Raw genomic sequence first — 17,415 nt, forward strand, 5'->3', positions numbered from 1 at the left:
ATGACGATTTCTCGCAGGTTTTCTTCCAATCCTAAATAATGATGAGAAAAAATCCCTAGTGATATCAATAAGAGCTGGGTTCGTAGAATTCTTCAGCATAAAGAAGAAAATCCTAGTGAATTATTGTTAATTAATTTTTATGACAATTTCGCACTGTTTTTCTACCAATCATAACCAGGTTTCCTACAATTCTAAATAATGACGAGAAAAAAAACTGGGGATATCAATAATAACTAGGTTCTTACTAAACTTTATCATAATAAAGAAAAATCTCAGTGAATTATTTTTAATTAATTTTTATGACAATTTCGCGCAGTTTTTCTACCAATCATAACCAGGTTTCCTACAATTCTGAATAATGACGAGAGGAAAAAAAATTGGGATATCAATAACAAATAACAATAATAACTAGGTTCGTACAATCCTTCATCATAAAGAAGAAAAACCCTAGTAAATTATTTTTTATAAATGTTCAGAATAAATGTTTATGACAAATTCGTAATGACAGATTTTCTACCAATTTTTAAAATTTTAAAAAGGCTTTTTAAAAACCACCAGGCTTTTTACCAGGCTTTTTAAAATTCTATATAATTAGGAGAGAAAAAAAACTTCTGATATCAATAATTAGGTTCGGACAATCCTTCATCATAAAGAAAACACAGCTTAGTTAATTATTTTTATAAGTATTATTATGAATTCTTGCATTATTATTCACGTTTATGGTAATTTCTCGCAGGTTTTCTGCCTATCTTAAACAGGTTTCATACAATTCTAAATAATTATGAGGAAAAAAAATTTGTGATATCAATAATAACTTGGTTTGACCAATCTTTCATCATAAAGAAGAAAAAAACCTAGTGAATTATTTTTAATAAGTTTTCATTATAAATGAAAATGAAAGCTTTCATAAAAATGAAAAGCTTGTTTTCAATACAACACAAAATCGCTTGTTTAAAACAAAAAGAGGTGAATGAAATGTCTCTACTTTTCTCTCAAGTTAAAAACCGATTAAACTTCTTTTCTCTGTTTCCGAAAAGCAGTGCTCAAAAACTTTAAGTTAGGGAACTTACCCAAACAAGCAATTTTTATTATTATTATTATTATTTTATTTTACTATTTTCCTTACAGACTGCACGAAACTTATATAACAATGCCAAAAGTTTGAATAAAGGACAAATAGCCATGCTAAACCAAAACAGAGAATTCACAAAAATTCTCAAAGCATGTTGTAATATTATGACTTTTGATATTGACACGAAGGAAAAAAAAGTTTTATTTCTTATAAAGTAACATTAAAAAAAAAAAAGAGGGAAAAAAAAGATCATCTCTGTACAATGGTTTTTCAGTTTCATTCTTTCAGCTCAACTTTGCGCAAAAAAAGGCTTTTATTAAAATTCCACTCCTGAAATATGGCAACTACAAAAGCGCAAACGATATTCAGCGTGATAGCTAACAAAAGCTGAAAGGTCTTTCAACAGGCATAATAGTACATTTTAAAAGTCAAAGCATAATACGCGAGGCCTCATGTACGATAATATATACCTAAACACACGTCCGTGTGAGATCGTGACGTCTCAATTCCGTGTGAAAATATGTCTCCAGGTGTGTGGCAAATCTCCAGAAGATCTCCCTGAAAATTCGAAAACACTTTTGTGAAGTTGCTTCGAAATGCTGACTTCCCGCTCTGTCACCCACTGTATGAAAAGAGTGTTTAGAGAGAGAATTTTTTTTTTTTTCTTTTTTAATTCTGCGCACCCGATCAACACTAAAGAAGAGTGCATCTATGCTTCCTGTGTTGCGTGAACGTGATGTGGTGCGTGACAATCACAACATGAGGGGCAGTTGCGTGATGAATGTGTTGCGCGTGTTGGTGTTTGTTTTATTTAGGGATTTTGTTGCAGTTAAAATGGCGTAACAAAGCGATTAACGGTATTTAGAAACCGAATTAAAGATTTTAACAATGTTTAAGCTTTTGCCGTTTTTCACTTATTTAATTTAATTTTTGAAACTTTTGTAATTAAAACTAAACGTTGAAATACTTTCTTTTTTTTGAGGGGGGGGGGGCATACTGGTTTTTTCTGGTTTAAATAAATGGTTTATTGTGAAACAAAGGTGGGCTCTGTTGCTTCGCAGCTCACACTTTTGGTGTATGCACATGATTTATTAAGTATAATACATTACAAAATAAATCAAACTTTAATGTTATACTCTGATTTAAACATAATGAACTTTCGAGTCTAAATTGATAACATTTTATTTGTTTACCCTTTCCCTCACTTTTTTTTTGTAGCACTATTCGCTTTTTTACACACGTTCGATGGATTCTAAATCAGCTTCAGTTAATGACGAACGTGATGCAATTGATCTCTTCGTAAATTTCATCTTAAGAAGAAAAAAAAATGTTTCTCAAACACGTGTGAATCCAAAATCACCGAGATCTAGTTTTGCAAAATATCTTAACTCTTTAATGGGTCCTTTATTTCTGGTAAAGGTAAATTAAAGTATTTTTGGAATTGAAATTGCTTTAAGAACAGCAATTGATATAAAAAAAATATATAAAAAAAACTCATTTAGTTTATAAAAATGTCATTTTTTTGGTGGTAAATATAAATAAGGTTGAACTCCGACCCACCCCAGGGGGGTATACGGAGATAAAAGTAAAATTATTACAATAAATTTCTCTAAAAACTAAAGTTACAGTAAAATTTCGCCAAATGACAGTGGTGGTGATCAGTTAAAAGTGGATTAACAATAAAGTTTGACAATTAAAAACATGTGTTAAAGGCAATGAAACCCAATAGCGCCGGTGTAAATGTCGAGAATTAAATGATTATAATAATAAGGAAACAAGAGATAAAAAATCTCAAAACTAAAATCAATGAAAGCTAAAAGTCCAAATAGTAAATGTCTAAAAGTAAAAGTCTGACTAGAAGTCTATGAAGTCTAAAATCAAAAGTAGATAAAAATTCAAAATGTAAGGCTAAAAGTTGATTAGTAAAAATTAACGATGACATGCTCTATTGTTGGTTCATGACTGGGGCCAGTTGATCTGGGGCTAGAATGTCCTCGAGGGTTTGTTTAATAATTTGAGTCACAATTTTCCTGCAGGTCAATATAGCGAAGAATTGATGTTCCTCTTCGCAATTATTCATGTGGGTTCCACGAAGTGCCCGGAATCTTGGACAGTGCTTAAGTAGATGATCAATGTCCTGTCTCACTCCACAGTAAATGCATGAAGCTGATTTTTTGAAATATTTTTTTTTTTATTGGTGGTAAATATATTTAACATGACCTATTAGGAACTTACTGACTTTTATTTTTCTTTATTTATAAAATAAATTCCTTAAATGCTACTAACTTCAAAAGGAATTACATATTTTATAACTTTAATACGTTTTTTAAAAGTGACAAATGGTTACCAATTTTATTCAAACGCACTTCAAGAAAGCTGAAGTTATTGAAAAATGGAAACCTAAATTAAAAGTAGTAAAACGTGGTGGTAAGTATACTTGCCACGGCCTTCTAAAGGGTTAATCTGGAATGCTCTCTAGATTGAAAAAATCGATAGTGACTAAAAAGGATTGATTTTTTTAACGATTTTTCAAAGATTGGTTTGCGGTTGAAATAATTTGTTAAAATAATTTGTGTAATTTTTTAGTTGTATTGCACTGTTACTTCATTAACTCTCATTAGATATTTAGCATTCTTCACATCAAAATGAAATGGGCATAAAAATATTTTCTACGTCTATTGTTATATTGAAGAACGACTATTGTTATATTGAAAAACGTCTATTGTTATATTGAAAAACGTCTATTGTTATATTGAAAAATGTCTATTGTTATATTGAAAAACGTCTATTGTTATATTGAAAAACGACTATTGTTATGCTTTTGTTGAAAACGAATATATACACTTTTGAGCTATGATGGTGCAAAGGACAGAGCGTTCGCCTTCCAATGAGGTGAACCGGGTTCAAATCCCAGTGATGGTTGGACGATACGAATCCGCATCCGACTTGCACAAACCACAGTGCTAACGTGATATATCCTCAGTGGTAGTCGGATCATGGGTTAGAGTTCCCTTAACGTCGGGCTAACCGGAGAAGGTTTTCCTCCTCAAGTAACGCAAATGTGGTTAGCTTCATCAAGAAGTCTTCCACGAAGACAAATTTCTCCCAATACTTGATCCATGAGTTTCCTAGTCTTTTGGATTAGTTTCAAAATTGCAAGGATACCGAGCTGAACATTAGTAGTCGTAAACCCAAAAAATTGGATCGGCTGTTCAACGACAGTTATATATAATTATAATATAATAATCTAAGCTTTTTTTTTTCTCCTTAATATATTTCGAGAAATTCTTATGTTTGGTGTTTAGGACAGTAATAAATTAGCAGTGGAAAATTTTGAGCATTATTACTTCTATGTTGGCTCTCAAATAACAATTTCTTTCTTTCTGCAGAAAGAAAAAAATTAGAATTTTTTTTTTTCAATATCTGAGGTCAGCAGTTTTCAAATTTTTTTAAAAATAAGTTAAACAGATATTTTTTTTTGTTCCATACAAAGTTACATCTTTCAGTTCGAATCCCAGCGATGTCTTGTCGATACGAATTCCGCACCCGGCTAGCACTGACCACAGTGCTGACCTAAAATATCCTCAGTGGTAGGCGGATTATGAATCAGAGTCTCCTTTCCGTCAGGCTAACCGTGTGAGGTTTTCGTGGTTTTCCTCTCCATGTAACTCAATAATGGGTTAGTTCTATGAGAAAGTCTGTCACGAAGGCTAATTTCCACAAATACTTGATCCGGGAGTTCCCATGTCTTCTGGGTTGGTTTCAAAATTACAAGGCTACTGAGTTGAGTTTAGCAGTCGTAAACCCAAAATTGGATCGGCTGCTCAACGACGGTTATGATATGAAATCAGAAAGTAGGTTATTACCGTAAAAATCAAAATTAAGTGTCGGGATATGGGAGGGGGGATCTAACTTAAAATATGTTTACGTGGTATTTTCACTTAATACTTGAACTTACTCTTACTACTTACTCTATTGTCTTAAGCCTCTCGATTCAACAATCTATATGGACAAATCAGAATCCTGGTGAAGCATAATGCCGTTTATTTATTTGTAACATCAAATAAAATAACTTTAAATGTTAAAATTTCTGAATACATTATTAAATGCACATTAACCAGTCAAAAACTTACAATTTGACATAATTCCATAACAAAGGCTAAATTAGTCCAAAAAATAAAATAAAAAAATCTCAACCCTCTAACGAAGCATATATTAGATCTTTAAGAGCATAATGCCATTTAAAAAAAAATAATAATCGTTAAATATTCATATATTAAAATACCACTAGTTGTAATATCGTTATTCTGTAAGCGTTTTTTTTTCCCCAGGAAGTTTTTTTTTTTAAAGGAATGAATAAAAAGTAAATTCATGCTCAACAAAAGTTTATGTGGACGTAATATTTCACATCCTTTCACTGACCACTTTCTCAGTGGGTTCGTGACAGCAATCAATGTCCAGTTGCAGGAAGTTCTAATGTCCAGTAGCCACACACATACTGACTCCTTTGGAGGAAACTGAAAGGCAGCAAATCGCTCTGACCATTCTACCCATAGAAATCGCGTGACAACTTTAGTCCAAATAGCCTCCGCCCAGGTGACTGATGAGAGGGGTCCAGGCCCCCTTTGAGAACCACCCCCTCCTTTTTATTATCAAAAAGAAAAAGCAGTTTTGAGGGATACGCTGTTTATGGAAGAATAGAGAAAGATGGATATCCAAATACGTCAGACTTAACTTTGACCGCAAGAACCTTTATTCGACTTTTGTCAATTCTACGCCTATTTGCTTTGGTTATGGCAGAGGTATTTTGGCTTGACGTCTTACTTGGCATTGAAATGAAATCTTTCGGTTTATTGGTCAGAATATTCTAAAGAAAGCCCGGATTATGACAGACAAGTAATCCGGAATTCTTACATTACATCACTTTTGATCTTTATTACATTGTAAAATTTTTCTACATTCTAACAAACAACATTCCTTGGAACACTTTTACACAGCAAACTGTGAGGCCTATTTAGAAACAATAATTTTAGGTATATAAATATACAATATATTTTAATTTCAACATATGTACAAGATGTTGCTCAATTCTAAAATAAGTGGACACGAGTTTGCAAATTTAAACTTCCTTAAATGTAGTTAAAATTTTGCATCTATTAATTTTGGCAAAAATTTGTTGATAGTTACTGTTATTAAATTTTCTTTTCTTTATTTAAAGTAAAGTTTTTACGGTAATAATAAACAGCCTATTTCCATTCTGTTAACAAACCTAAACGCACAGAAAATCTATTTGATACCTTTGCACGAAAATTATTAAGATCATTAAGAAAGTATTTAGAATTTTATTAATTGAAATATGATAAATGGGTCTAAATTTTGTGTCTTTTAACATTTAATTTCTTAGTTCTAGATTTTCCATAATATCTAAATTACCAGTAATAATATGTTTTTGATGTTTATCAACTAATTCAAAATATTTCTCTTCGTAACAGCAACATTCATAATCGGATATATTAATTTTTCCTAAATTTTTACTAATATCATTATAATTAAAAATAGTTCTACCAAGAGTATTATTATATTTATTGGTTTCAATTTTGTTAAAATCTTTCTTAATCGGTACAATTTTTTTTTAAATTTTAAAAATGTAATGAAATTTAATCAAATCAAAAATAGGGTTTTGAAAGTTAAAAACAAAATATAAGTTATTTAAAGTTCTCTTTTTTTAATTTGATGAAATTTTACACATTTTGAGCTTTTACAAAATAGAAAAAAAAAAGAATTTTGAAGCATAAAGTAGTAAAAGAAAAGTTGTTAATAAGTTGTTGTTGTTCATTAAAATCTTCTACCTTTTAAAAGATAAAATTTACATTTAATTTGTCACCATTGTTAATTTTCTTCGTTAACCTTTCTTTTTTTTTTAATTCTTTCTGTCTTATTGTGTTTATATATATATATATATATATATATATATATATATATATATATATATATATGGGTCATTCTCACAAAAACAGTCATTTTCATGTCCCCAGTATATTTTAAGTTTGTTTTACAGCTTACGAAGAAAACAAATTCAGGTAAAATGTCCTTCAGAATGCAAGCTAACAAAAGAATAAAAATAAAATTATCAATTTTTATTTTTTATTTATTTTAGGTAATTAAAATACACCAATATGTCATTCCCTCACTTGTCCCCACTGCTGATTTAAAAAATGAAAAAAATTGTTTCTGAAATACAAAAATCTTTTTTACAAATTCGTGTTTTTTATTTCAGAATACTGAAATATAGAATTCAGAAAATCAATTTTAAATTGAATTTCTGATAAAAATATTAACACAGCACCATTTTAAACTTTGTCCCCAGTGTTTCCCGTCATTCCCTCACAACAATGTTCTTATCACCTGCAATCTTCTTAGAATAAAAATATTTTAATAAAAACTTCAGAAGTTAACAACTGGCATCATAGAACAAAATTGCAGTATGTTTCCATCTTCAACTTAAAGAAACTTTGCTGTGGAATAAATTTGAATGAATCAAACCAGGTAAAATTTTTTACATTTGTCATTCCCTCATGTCATTTTTTAGAGTAAAATAAAATACAACTTCACCGAGAAAGTGGATAATTATATGTTGCTTTCTTGTATGAATATAATTGTATGTGATTGACTTCAAAAATTCATTAAGCCTAACTGTTATTTTGAAATTTCATTGAATTCATCATTCCCTCACTTGTGTATAAAGTGAGGGAATGATTCAAGAAGAGTATATTATCAAATTTTTTTTTGTTCAATCGTGCCAATCAATTTTATTTCCCAAACCTGTAAAAACTATTAAATATATAAGACTAAATTATAATAAATATTAGATATACTTAGTATGTTATCATTTTCAAACTATAGGTAGATGTAACTGAGATAAAAACATGTATTAAAATAAAATATCATTCCCTCACTATTAGTGTCATTCCCTCACTTTTTAAATAGGGAAAATAATTAATTTACTTATTAATTAATTTGAAAAATAAATTAAAAAATTAATTTATTAAATTAATTAATTTATTTATTAAATTAATTAATTAATAAATTAATTAATTAATTATTATAAATTAATTAATTATAAATTAATTATTTAAAAAATTTATTAATTTAAATATTAAGTATAATTTATAGGATATATACTTTCTTTATAATGTCATTACATATTTCTATTAATATAAAAAGTTTCAGAGCTTTTTATTCACTTTACTTTTTTGGGATTTTATGAACTGAAAAATGACAGTTTTCGTGAGAATGACCCATATATATATATATATATATATATATATATATATATATATATATATATATATATATATATATATATATATATATATATATATATATATAGAGAGAGAGAGAGAGAGAGAGAGAGAGAGAGAGAGAGAGAGAGAATTTGTAGTTAATTTAGATCCGATGAATCAGTTAATGGTGCACCAATATACCGAGATCTCCACTATATTCATCATCCAGACCCACTGCAGTTTTAAAAACTTAACAGTAATTAACATAAAGATATATTTAAGGGGCCGGAGAGGTGGGGGGGGAGGGTAAACTAAACCTGTTGTACCACTTTTTTTACATAAGTGTTTTTTTCATAAAAATCAAATGCATATGATTGAAATTTGTTTGATGTTTGAAAAGGTACATAAGTGAGTAAAACTCAATTCAATTTTGCATGCCGTTCTTGAAGTATTTTTGCCACAGGGGTATTATTTTTTATTTTATTTTATTTTAACTACTTAATACTATAGTTTTTGGCAGTTGTGTAAGTTTTTTAAAAACGACAACAATTACACACCATCCTGACAGTTCTTGATTTTAGTAAATTCAAATTATCAAGAAAGAAAAGAAAAACCTTTGAGTCATGCTACCAAAATTAATCCACGTATTACAAGGTTTTTCTACTAATTTTCAAATAAATGAATGAAATCATCGGTAATAGCGTATAAAACAAGCTCATGTGTAGTGCTGGGCAATATCGGAATTATAATAACAGGGTAAATCGCCAAAAAATCGATATTTTATGACATATTGTGATATTTTTTTCAATTTAACTGATTAAAATTGATCAAACTGTTCCTTTCCCAAATAAAATTAATCAACACTCACGTTAATTTCGTATGTGGTAATTAACGTTATCGTTAGTACTCACGAAATTACAATATTTTTGTCTCGATAATGACCAAGATATTATCGAATTCGATATTCATTTTGCAATAACAATCGCGATATTATGGTACTTGATATTTATGTTCATCAAAAATTTATTACGATATTTTCATATTTAATAATTAGACTGAGGAAAGAAATTTTTGTTGCATTAATTAAAAGGGCTTAATCTTACCTTATGCAGTTTTAGGGATTTCAAATTCTCTGGAGACTTTTTTTTTTTCAAATTGGCATTTTTAGTTTAGTTCATTTTTTCTCCCAATGTACAAGTTCATAAAGAACATTTAGGTTTATATACATAGACATACACTTGTCTGCTCTTTTGAAAATAACACTTTAAACAAAACCAAAAAATGATCTTTACGTATCGCATCATAAACTGAAATGTATTATCGCCTTTCTCCTACCAATCCCTACGTAGCAGAGAAGTGGAGATACTTAGTATTCACTAGAGTTAATTTTAAATTTGATTGTAGATTTGAAATCAGCGACTCGAAGGTATTTAAGATTCGTTCAAAAAGCTTATGCAGCTAATAATGAAAAAAAATTGTTTGTCCTTATGCATCGTGATACTTTAAAAAATCGATATTTTACTACATATCGATTCATCGCATAACTCTTGCTTTAGTCACTGTGATAAACCTTAGGTGACTAAAAAATTTTCACAGACTTTTCAAACTCTTAGCTAGTTTCGAGAACTCTGTTTCCTGAACCCTTACTACATCTTTAAACATTAAATTTTAATGTTTACCAATATATTTATAAAATAAAACTTAAATGTAAAACTAGAAAGATAAATAGTTATATATATGTATATATATATATATATATATTACTATTGTAGTATGTAAAATTAAACTTATATTTCATTTTTATTATCATTTTTTTGTCTTTTTACCTTTAATTTAATTAAAAAAGCATCTCTTCCCTTAATTAATTACAATCAATTTCGATGAAGGATCAGATAGCCACTAAGTTATTACAACACATCGAATGAAATAGCTTCCAAACACCTGCCAAAAACACGTTGCAATTGGAGTAGAAAATTCTTCTACTTCCAAATTCTAAAATATTTTACCGCCACCCGAACTCCATCCTTTCAATTCATTGAAATTGAAATTTACAAATGAAAAGCTCAAATCACTGGAGTGAAAATGAATAACTCAATGCAGTTTCCCTCTCCCCATTTTAAATAGATGGAAGATGAGCAAAAAGCGTTGTAGTTCACCCTTCTTTCAAAGAACTCTACTTTCAGCTTTCATTTTGAAATAATAAAAAAACCGAAAGAGTTAGAACATGCAATGACTTTTTTTTTATATTGAGTTTAAAACATCTGCTTTTCTATGTATATACATATGTGTATATATATACTATTCCTGTTTTTTCAATTATTTCTGTTATTAATCTAATTTTTCTTTAATTATTTATGTTATCAATCTTTTTTTTTTAAGTATTTCTTTTATAGAATTTCTGCCTTTACAAGGTTTTCAACCATTTTTTAGTTTTTTCGGGACGCTTTTCAACTTATATTATGTAGCCAAGGAAGAATTAGGCATTGCTTACATTAACAAGTATAGCAGTGTGTTCTGCTCTTTATTATAATCAATTGAACTAAATCCAATCCTTATCAATATAACTTGAAGTTAAGAAGTTAGAATGATTATAATGTGTATAATCTATAAACTGTCCAATTTTTACTTTTAATTATTTACTAATCCGTCTTTCTTATTTAGGCAAGCGAATTGTTGCTTCCTGTATGTGCCATACGTAGGGTTACCACGGGCGACTGAAATTGCAAAAAGTGCCTATTAATAAAATTCTAAATTTTACAAAGACTTCTTTAAGGTATTTTTTACAGTTTACCAGCGATGCCAACTTGCTCCGCTTTGTAAAAAAATAAATTTAAGTTGTGTTCATTTAGTATTTTTGGTTAATATTTTTATCACTACATATCAAAAATTCGACATATTATATAAAATGCAACTACATTGCAATTATCTTGTGGTGACTCTTAATAAAAAACCGTAATTATCCTTAAGCTACTAATTTACTAAGTCTCTTTCAGAGAGCGGAGTAGATGGTAATCCTGGTTTACTATTGAATGTGAATGCAAAGAGGATAGTTATTTCACTATCGCCATTTTTCTCTTTTTTTTTCTGAAGCAAATAAAAGTTATCAGGTATGATATTTTTAGATAGACCATCGCTTAGTAAAAGCATAACAGTAGAAAAGAATTCTTAAAATATTGTTCTTTGTTAACACGTTGAATGCCACGCTAATTTTACATGGCTTGCTCGTCTGGCCACACGGTAAATAACTACAACCAAATTTTCTAATATAGACAGGTTTTGCTCGTTTTTTAAAGGTTTAGCATGACATAAAAGTGGTGAATTTTATATGCCTTAAAAATAGTGGTGAATAAAAATCTACTAAATTGAATTTATTAGACCAAGAATCACAATAATTAGCAAATTTTGAATAAATTTTCGGCAATTCCATAAAAGAGTGTAAATTTTATAGTTCTATATCATGTTATACGCTGTCAGCTAGCTGTTTTTCGCTGCCTATGTGAAAGGTCAGTGTCAGCAAGCGGTGGCAGACGCAGCCTTAATGTAATTTCAGTGTCTGCCACCGGTGGTTGACGCGGCCTAAATGGAAAGTCCAGTGTCAGCCACCGACGGCTGACGTGGCGCTCAACGTGTTAAGAAGTAAATTTTTACCAAATGTTATCCAAAATTTATATTGGACGCTGGATTTCAGAGGAATATGTATGAATTGTTAGAACTTGGGTCGTTTTAAATTAAATTTACAAATCTAATACTCAGGAAGAAATCAAGTTATTATAGAATCAGCGGATTTTCCGTAGTATTCGTAAAGGTTGTTGATTCGTAAAGGCAAAATTCGTTGGCAGAAAGGTTGGCAGTTATGCTCCTCTATCAGTTGTAATCTATTTATAGATTCTCTAAATCAGCTGTTCTCAAAATGTGTTATTTGAAAACGTAACACTTAGGGTTTCGTGAAAGGATTGCAGGAAGTTTTAAGTTTTTTTCTATAATAATTATATTTATATCCTATCATATCCATAATAATTATATTTATATCCAATCTATAATCCATAATCTATTTCTTATTTGGGTAGTTTATGAGAAATTATTTATGTAAAATACGAATGGAAAATATGTAGCAAAGTTTAAAAATATATGTATTTCTCTTTTCCAATAACAATGCATTGAATAAATTATCACAAGGATATGCCTATGCATTTATTAAAAACTCCATAAGTATTTCTTTTCGATCTATTAAATTTAAATAAATAATTAAATTCAAGAATAAGGAATTACGGTGCTCTAATAACTTGTTATTTTTTGAAAACTGTAATTCAGCTTATTTTATTTATTTTCTATAAAAGCATATACCAAGAACGAATTCATAATATCAAATATTTCCCTTCTTCACATTAAATGTCTTCAAAATATTTATTTCCTTCAAGAAGGAAAAAAAAATTATAATAATGCTGTGGAATCGCCAAATAAAGCTCGATCATTTGATTTTAAAGCTGAAAAAAAAATTGCGAATCTCTGCTCTAAACACATCTTTTACGGCATTTTATAGTGGAATAGCTATTTAAGATAATTTCCCAAATATTAAAAATGTAATAATCCCCTTTTTAAAGCACTTTATAGAATTATAACTAAATATTAAAATGTGTGAATAAAGTTTTCAGTTTGTCTAAAAAAGATCTACTGTTTTTTTAAAGAATATAATTTTTAAAAAAATAAAATAAAAATGAAAAATAAAAAAGATGGTCTAAAATTTTAAAGCATTTTTATTATTAGGATAATTGTTTATTTTGGAACAAATGTCCAAATCAAAACTGCTCATACCAAACATGTTTTAAAAAAAAAGCGAACTTTTCTTTTTATAGGAATTACGAAAATATATTCTGTTCGATTTATTCAATACCTATATTCTCACATATTTTTTTTTACATTGTAAAAAGTTAAATTCCACATTTCTACAACGATAATTATTTACTTATCTACAGCATATGGTTGTTAACAATGTTATTCGATTTAGATTCGCATGAGAAGCACTGCATTCATTTGTAACAAAATATCGTTTGCTTTTTCAATTCCTCTCGCTTCTATGATCATGCATATGTTGCCAGTCACGCTATACTAACTTCTGACCTGTTCGATATCAGGTGAATACGTTGTGTTGCAGGCTAAAATCTGACATTCACACCAATTTGCCATCTGTGACTTTTTGACTTGATGGTAATGCTCTTTGAATGTTATTACTTCCATTGTGCGTTGATTTCGCACGTTTATTTGCGCAGGAGTACGTAATTCGCAAAAGTTTTAACGGTTGCTTTATTGTAACTAACAAAGTGCAATGTTTGATGCATTTTAAAAGAGAATCATTAACAGTATTGAAGTCATAAAAAAATAACAACGGCAATATTTGAGTTCAATAGTTAGTTTGCTATAGAGCAAAATGTTCGATTTTTTATCGCTTCCTCAGTATGTATTGATTGCAGTTACTAATTATTCCGATATAATTGGAATCCCACGACATTGCAGTTAATTTTAATCCTGATAAAACTCAGAAGTAGCAGAAATTGTCAGTATGACGCGACCTCTTGTTTTTACTCGGCAAAAGGAAAGATTCAGTTAAAAGGGATTTGAAATTTAAGTCATCCACAGTTAACTGCATATCAATCAGTTAACTGTAGATGGTAAACTGATTTAAATAAATAAATATTTCTTATATAACAAGTTTTACAAGTAAAACATTTAAAGATTCAATTATATATACTTTTCTAGCACAGATAATTCCCGATTATAGTCTAACATAGAATTCCCACAGTCCTTGAAAGTTTGTAAATGCGGTGACGAAAGCTACTCTAACATATTTTAATACTTGGTGTTTACCAATATTAATCATTTTTCGAAGACTATGAAAGTGTTCTGAATGAAAAATCTATACTGCCATGTTTTTAAGCGATAAGATAGTATCCCCCCCCCCCCAAATGAAATTTCCACAAACATTAATGTAAAATCTACTACCACAATAACAAAATTTTCAAGGTCCACGGGAAACATGCACTATTAGAATTTTCATTTAAAAATTATGATTAAATAACCGACGGAAGTCTATCCATCCGATTAACTGTAAAGTTTACGGTAAAGAACATTTTTTGAGTTTACGGTTTTGGAACCGTATATAACTAGCATGCTTATAAAACCAAGAATAAAAAAATCAGCGGTTTTTTAAATATTAACAACTTGCACTGTTTCAAAACCGTAAAAAAGAAATTTAGCAGAACATAGGAGTTAGGCCTTTCGTTAGCTATTGGGCATTGAAGAGGGCAGGGCACAAATTGGGGAGTGCAGGATGCTGGAAACTCTTCATATGAGAAGGAAAATTTTGTGGTGTCAACTCTGGGACTCAAACTCTAATTCAGTCACTGAAGAGAATGACTGATTAGCCCTCTCGGTTATAATATGTGCGAAGTCAAGGGACTAAATGGTCTTATTATGTGCCCTTTGGTGCGATAAAATTCTGGTTGTTTAACCATGCTTGGTGGAAGCAGTTAATAAACGGTTTCTCTCACAGTTAACAGATTTATTACCATCTTATTTATGGTTATTTAGCTGTTTTGTTTTTGACTCCCGGTAGTTTAGTGGTAGCGCTACGCTCTGCCGAGCCACAGTTCGATCCTCGGGCCGGACAGGGTTGACTCAGCCTTTCATCTCTTCAGTGGGTCAATAAATGTGTACCAAGCATGCACTGAGGGTTTCGCGTTCGGCTGACCACCTAATCGGAACATCTGCTTCTGCACCCCAGAGCCGAAGGTCAAGAAAACTGAGATGGGCACAGTAGGCCTTGGCCCTCTATGGGTTGTCGCGCCACTGAGTTTAGTTTAGTAGCTGTTTTGTTTGAATATGGTAAAATAACAAATAAATAAATTGTTATTTAACCATTTTTTTCCGGGAAATTTTTAACAGCGTGTATCATGTGTCAAAAACTGTGACCATACACCACTCCACTCTTATCTATAAAAATATGCTTAAATACTTTAGATTTAGTTGCATAAAGAAGAGTAATGATTGTTTAAAAAAAAAGAATAAAAAATAGCTTTTAGAAGCAAATAGTTTTATATTCCCTGTGGTTTGCAATATTTTTTAAACAAGTGGAACATAAATAAATATTGGAATAAATTGTCTTCCCTACTTCAGTAAGAATTGAACCCTATAAAATATGTTTTGCTTGATTTCCTCATATTTCATAATCAATAAATAAAAATAGGATTTCTTTATAATATTTTTCAAATAAAAAAGGGAAACGAAAAAAAATTGCAAGGTGTAACATTTGTCTAAAAAAAAATTATAACTATAAATTTCCCTATAAAAAAGAAAAAATACTTGTAAAATCATTTATTTCTAACTTATAATTTTTACAATATATATGTGTGTGTGCATCCTCCACATTTTATTGGTTAGTTATAACTTATATTTAGAACACAGTTTCCTGATCCAGATATAACTTATATTTAGAACACAATTCTGATCTGACTACCTATAAGAAACCGTGTAGAGGCTTTCAGTTATAGGATTGATAGCCTCTACAATTGATAGCCTCCCTCCACACGGTTTTTTGTAGGTAGTCCGATAAGACTATGAAAGTAAACCAGTTTATGAAAGAGCCATTTAATAGAAAATCTAGTAAAAATAAGAAAGTGGTAGCAAATATATGTCTAAAAATTTGTTTAATTTATGAATATGATTGGTTTGTTTTATTTACTCGTCTACCACTACAGATTCAATTCTCAAATATATATGGTAAATTTCTCTCAGTCACTTTTTTACAATAAAATTTGGGTTCATGCGCACTACTGCGCAGACTACCTATAAGAAACCGCGTGGAGGCTTTCTGATGTAGGAGGTGATGGTTGAGCTCTGAATAAGGCTGCTTCAAATCGGGAGCTCATGATTTAAACTTTAAGTGACACAGGTGAAGTGTTAAACAAATTTTAAAAAGGGTACGTGGGGTTTTCTTTTATTTATTTTTTTAGAATATTTTTATTAAAATTAAAACTTTAAAAGAAATATGCAGAGAAAATTTTACAAATGTTTTTAATTTTAATAGTAATTTTCTGTATCTTACAAAGGCGTCAATAATAATAGCTATTATATGGGCAATTTTCATGGAACATGATAGATTCTGTAATGTATTCAGTCCATATTATGAAACCATGACCCATCCGAATTTTGATGTTTTATTTTCTTAAAGTAAAAGAAAAAAAAGCCATGGCGGAATTTCTGATTTATAACCACTTCCTGTCAAGATTAAGATTGTTGTTTAATTCTATTTCAAGGGATGTTAATATAAAAAATACAAAAAAAAATTTTCAGTTTCTAAGTGTATTTTTTAACAATAATCATTCTTTTTTTTTTTTTTTTTTTTTTTTTTTTTTTTTTTTTTTTTCTTTTTTTTTAGTGTACAGGGTTTTTAGACTTTTGGTCACTGAGGTTTTTAATATTTACTTTAAGTAAATGTTAGGAAATTTCATTTTAATTTTCAAACATATAGCCGTGATTGATAAATAGTACAAAATATAAAACAATTGTAATTGTTACAAAATATATTTTTAAGAAAAGAGTAATATAAATAAAATTAGTCTAAGCTTGTAATTAGTGATATGATCGCTTTACCAATAGTGCCAAAAACGTAAAAACGTTTTTACAAATTTTGATCGTTTTTAACTATTACCCGAAAGATTTTGAAAAAATCAGACCCACCAAATTGTACTTTATTTATGTATTACATTTATTACATTATGTATTACAGTGTAATTTCTTGAAATGAAACTCCGTTAAACTCTAAAAGAATAGCATTTTTACTGTGTGCAATAATGAGACATTTTTTTAAAATATTTTTATGCATTTAGTGCAACCATTCTTCCAAGTCCAAAGCTAGGATTTCAAAAGTTATTTAATAATCAAATAAAATAGTTTACAACTTTTTCTATTGAAACATACTGAAAATTCGTACGCTAGATTTGAAATTCATCAGTAGTGAAAAAAGGATATTTCATACAAATTGTTACTTATCAGTTAAAAATTTTA

This window comes from Parasteatoda tepidariorum, chromosome 5 (assembly GCF_982258835.1).
Source record: "Parasteatoda tepidariorum strain Cologne lab strain chromosome 5, Ptep-v5.0, whole genome shotgun sequence".
Lineage (NCBI taxonomy): Eukaryota > Metazoa > Arthropoda > Arachnida > Araneae > Theridiidae > Parasteatoda > Parasteatoda tepidariorum.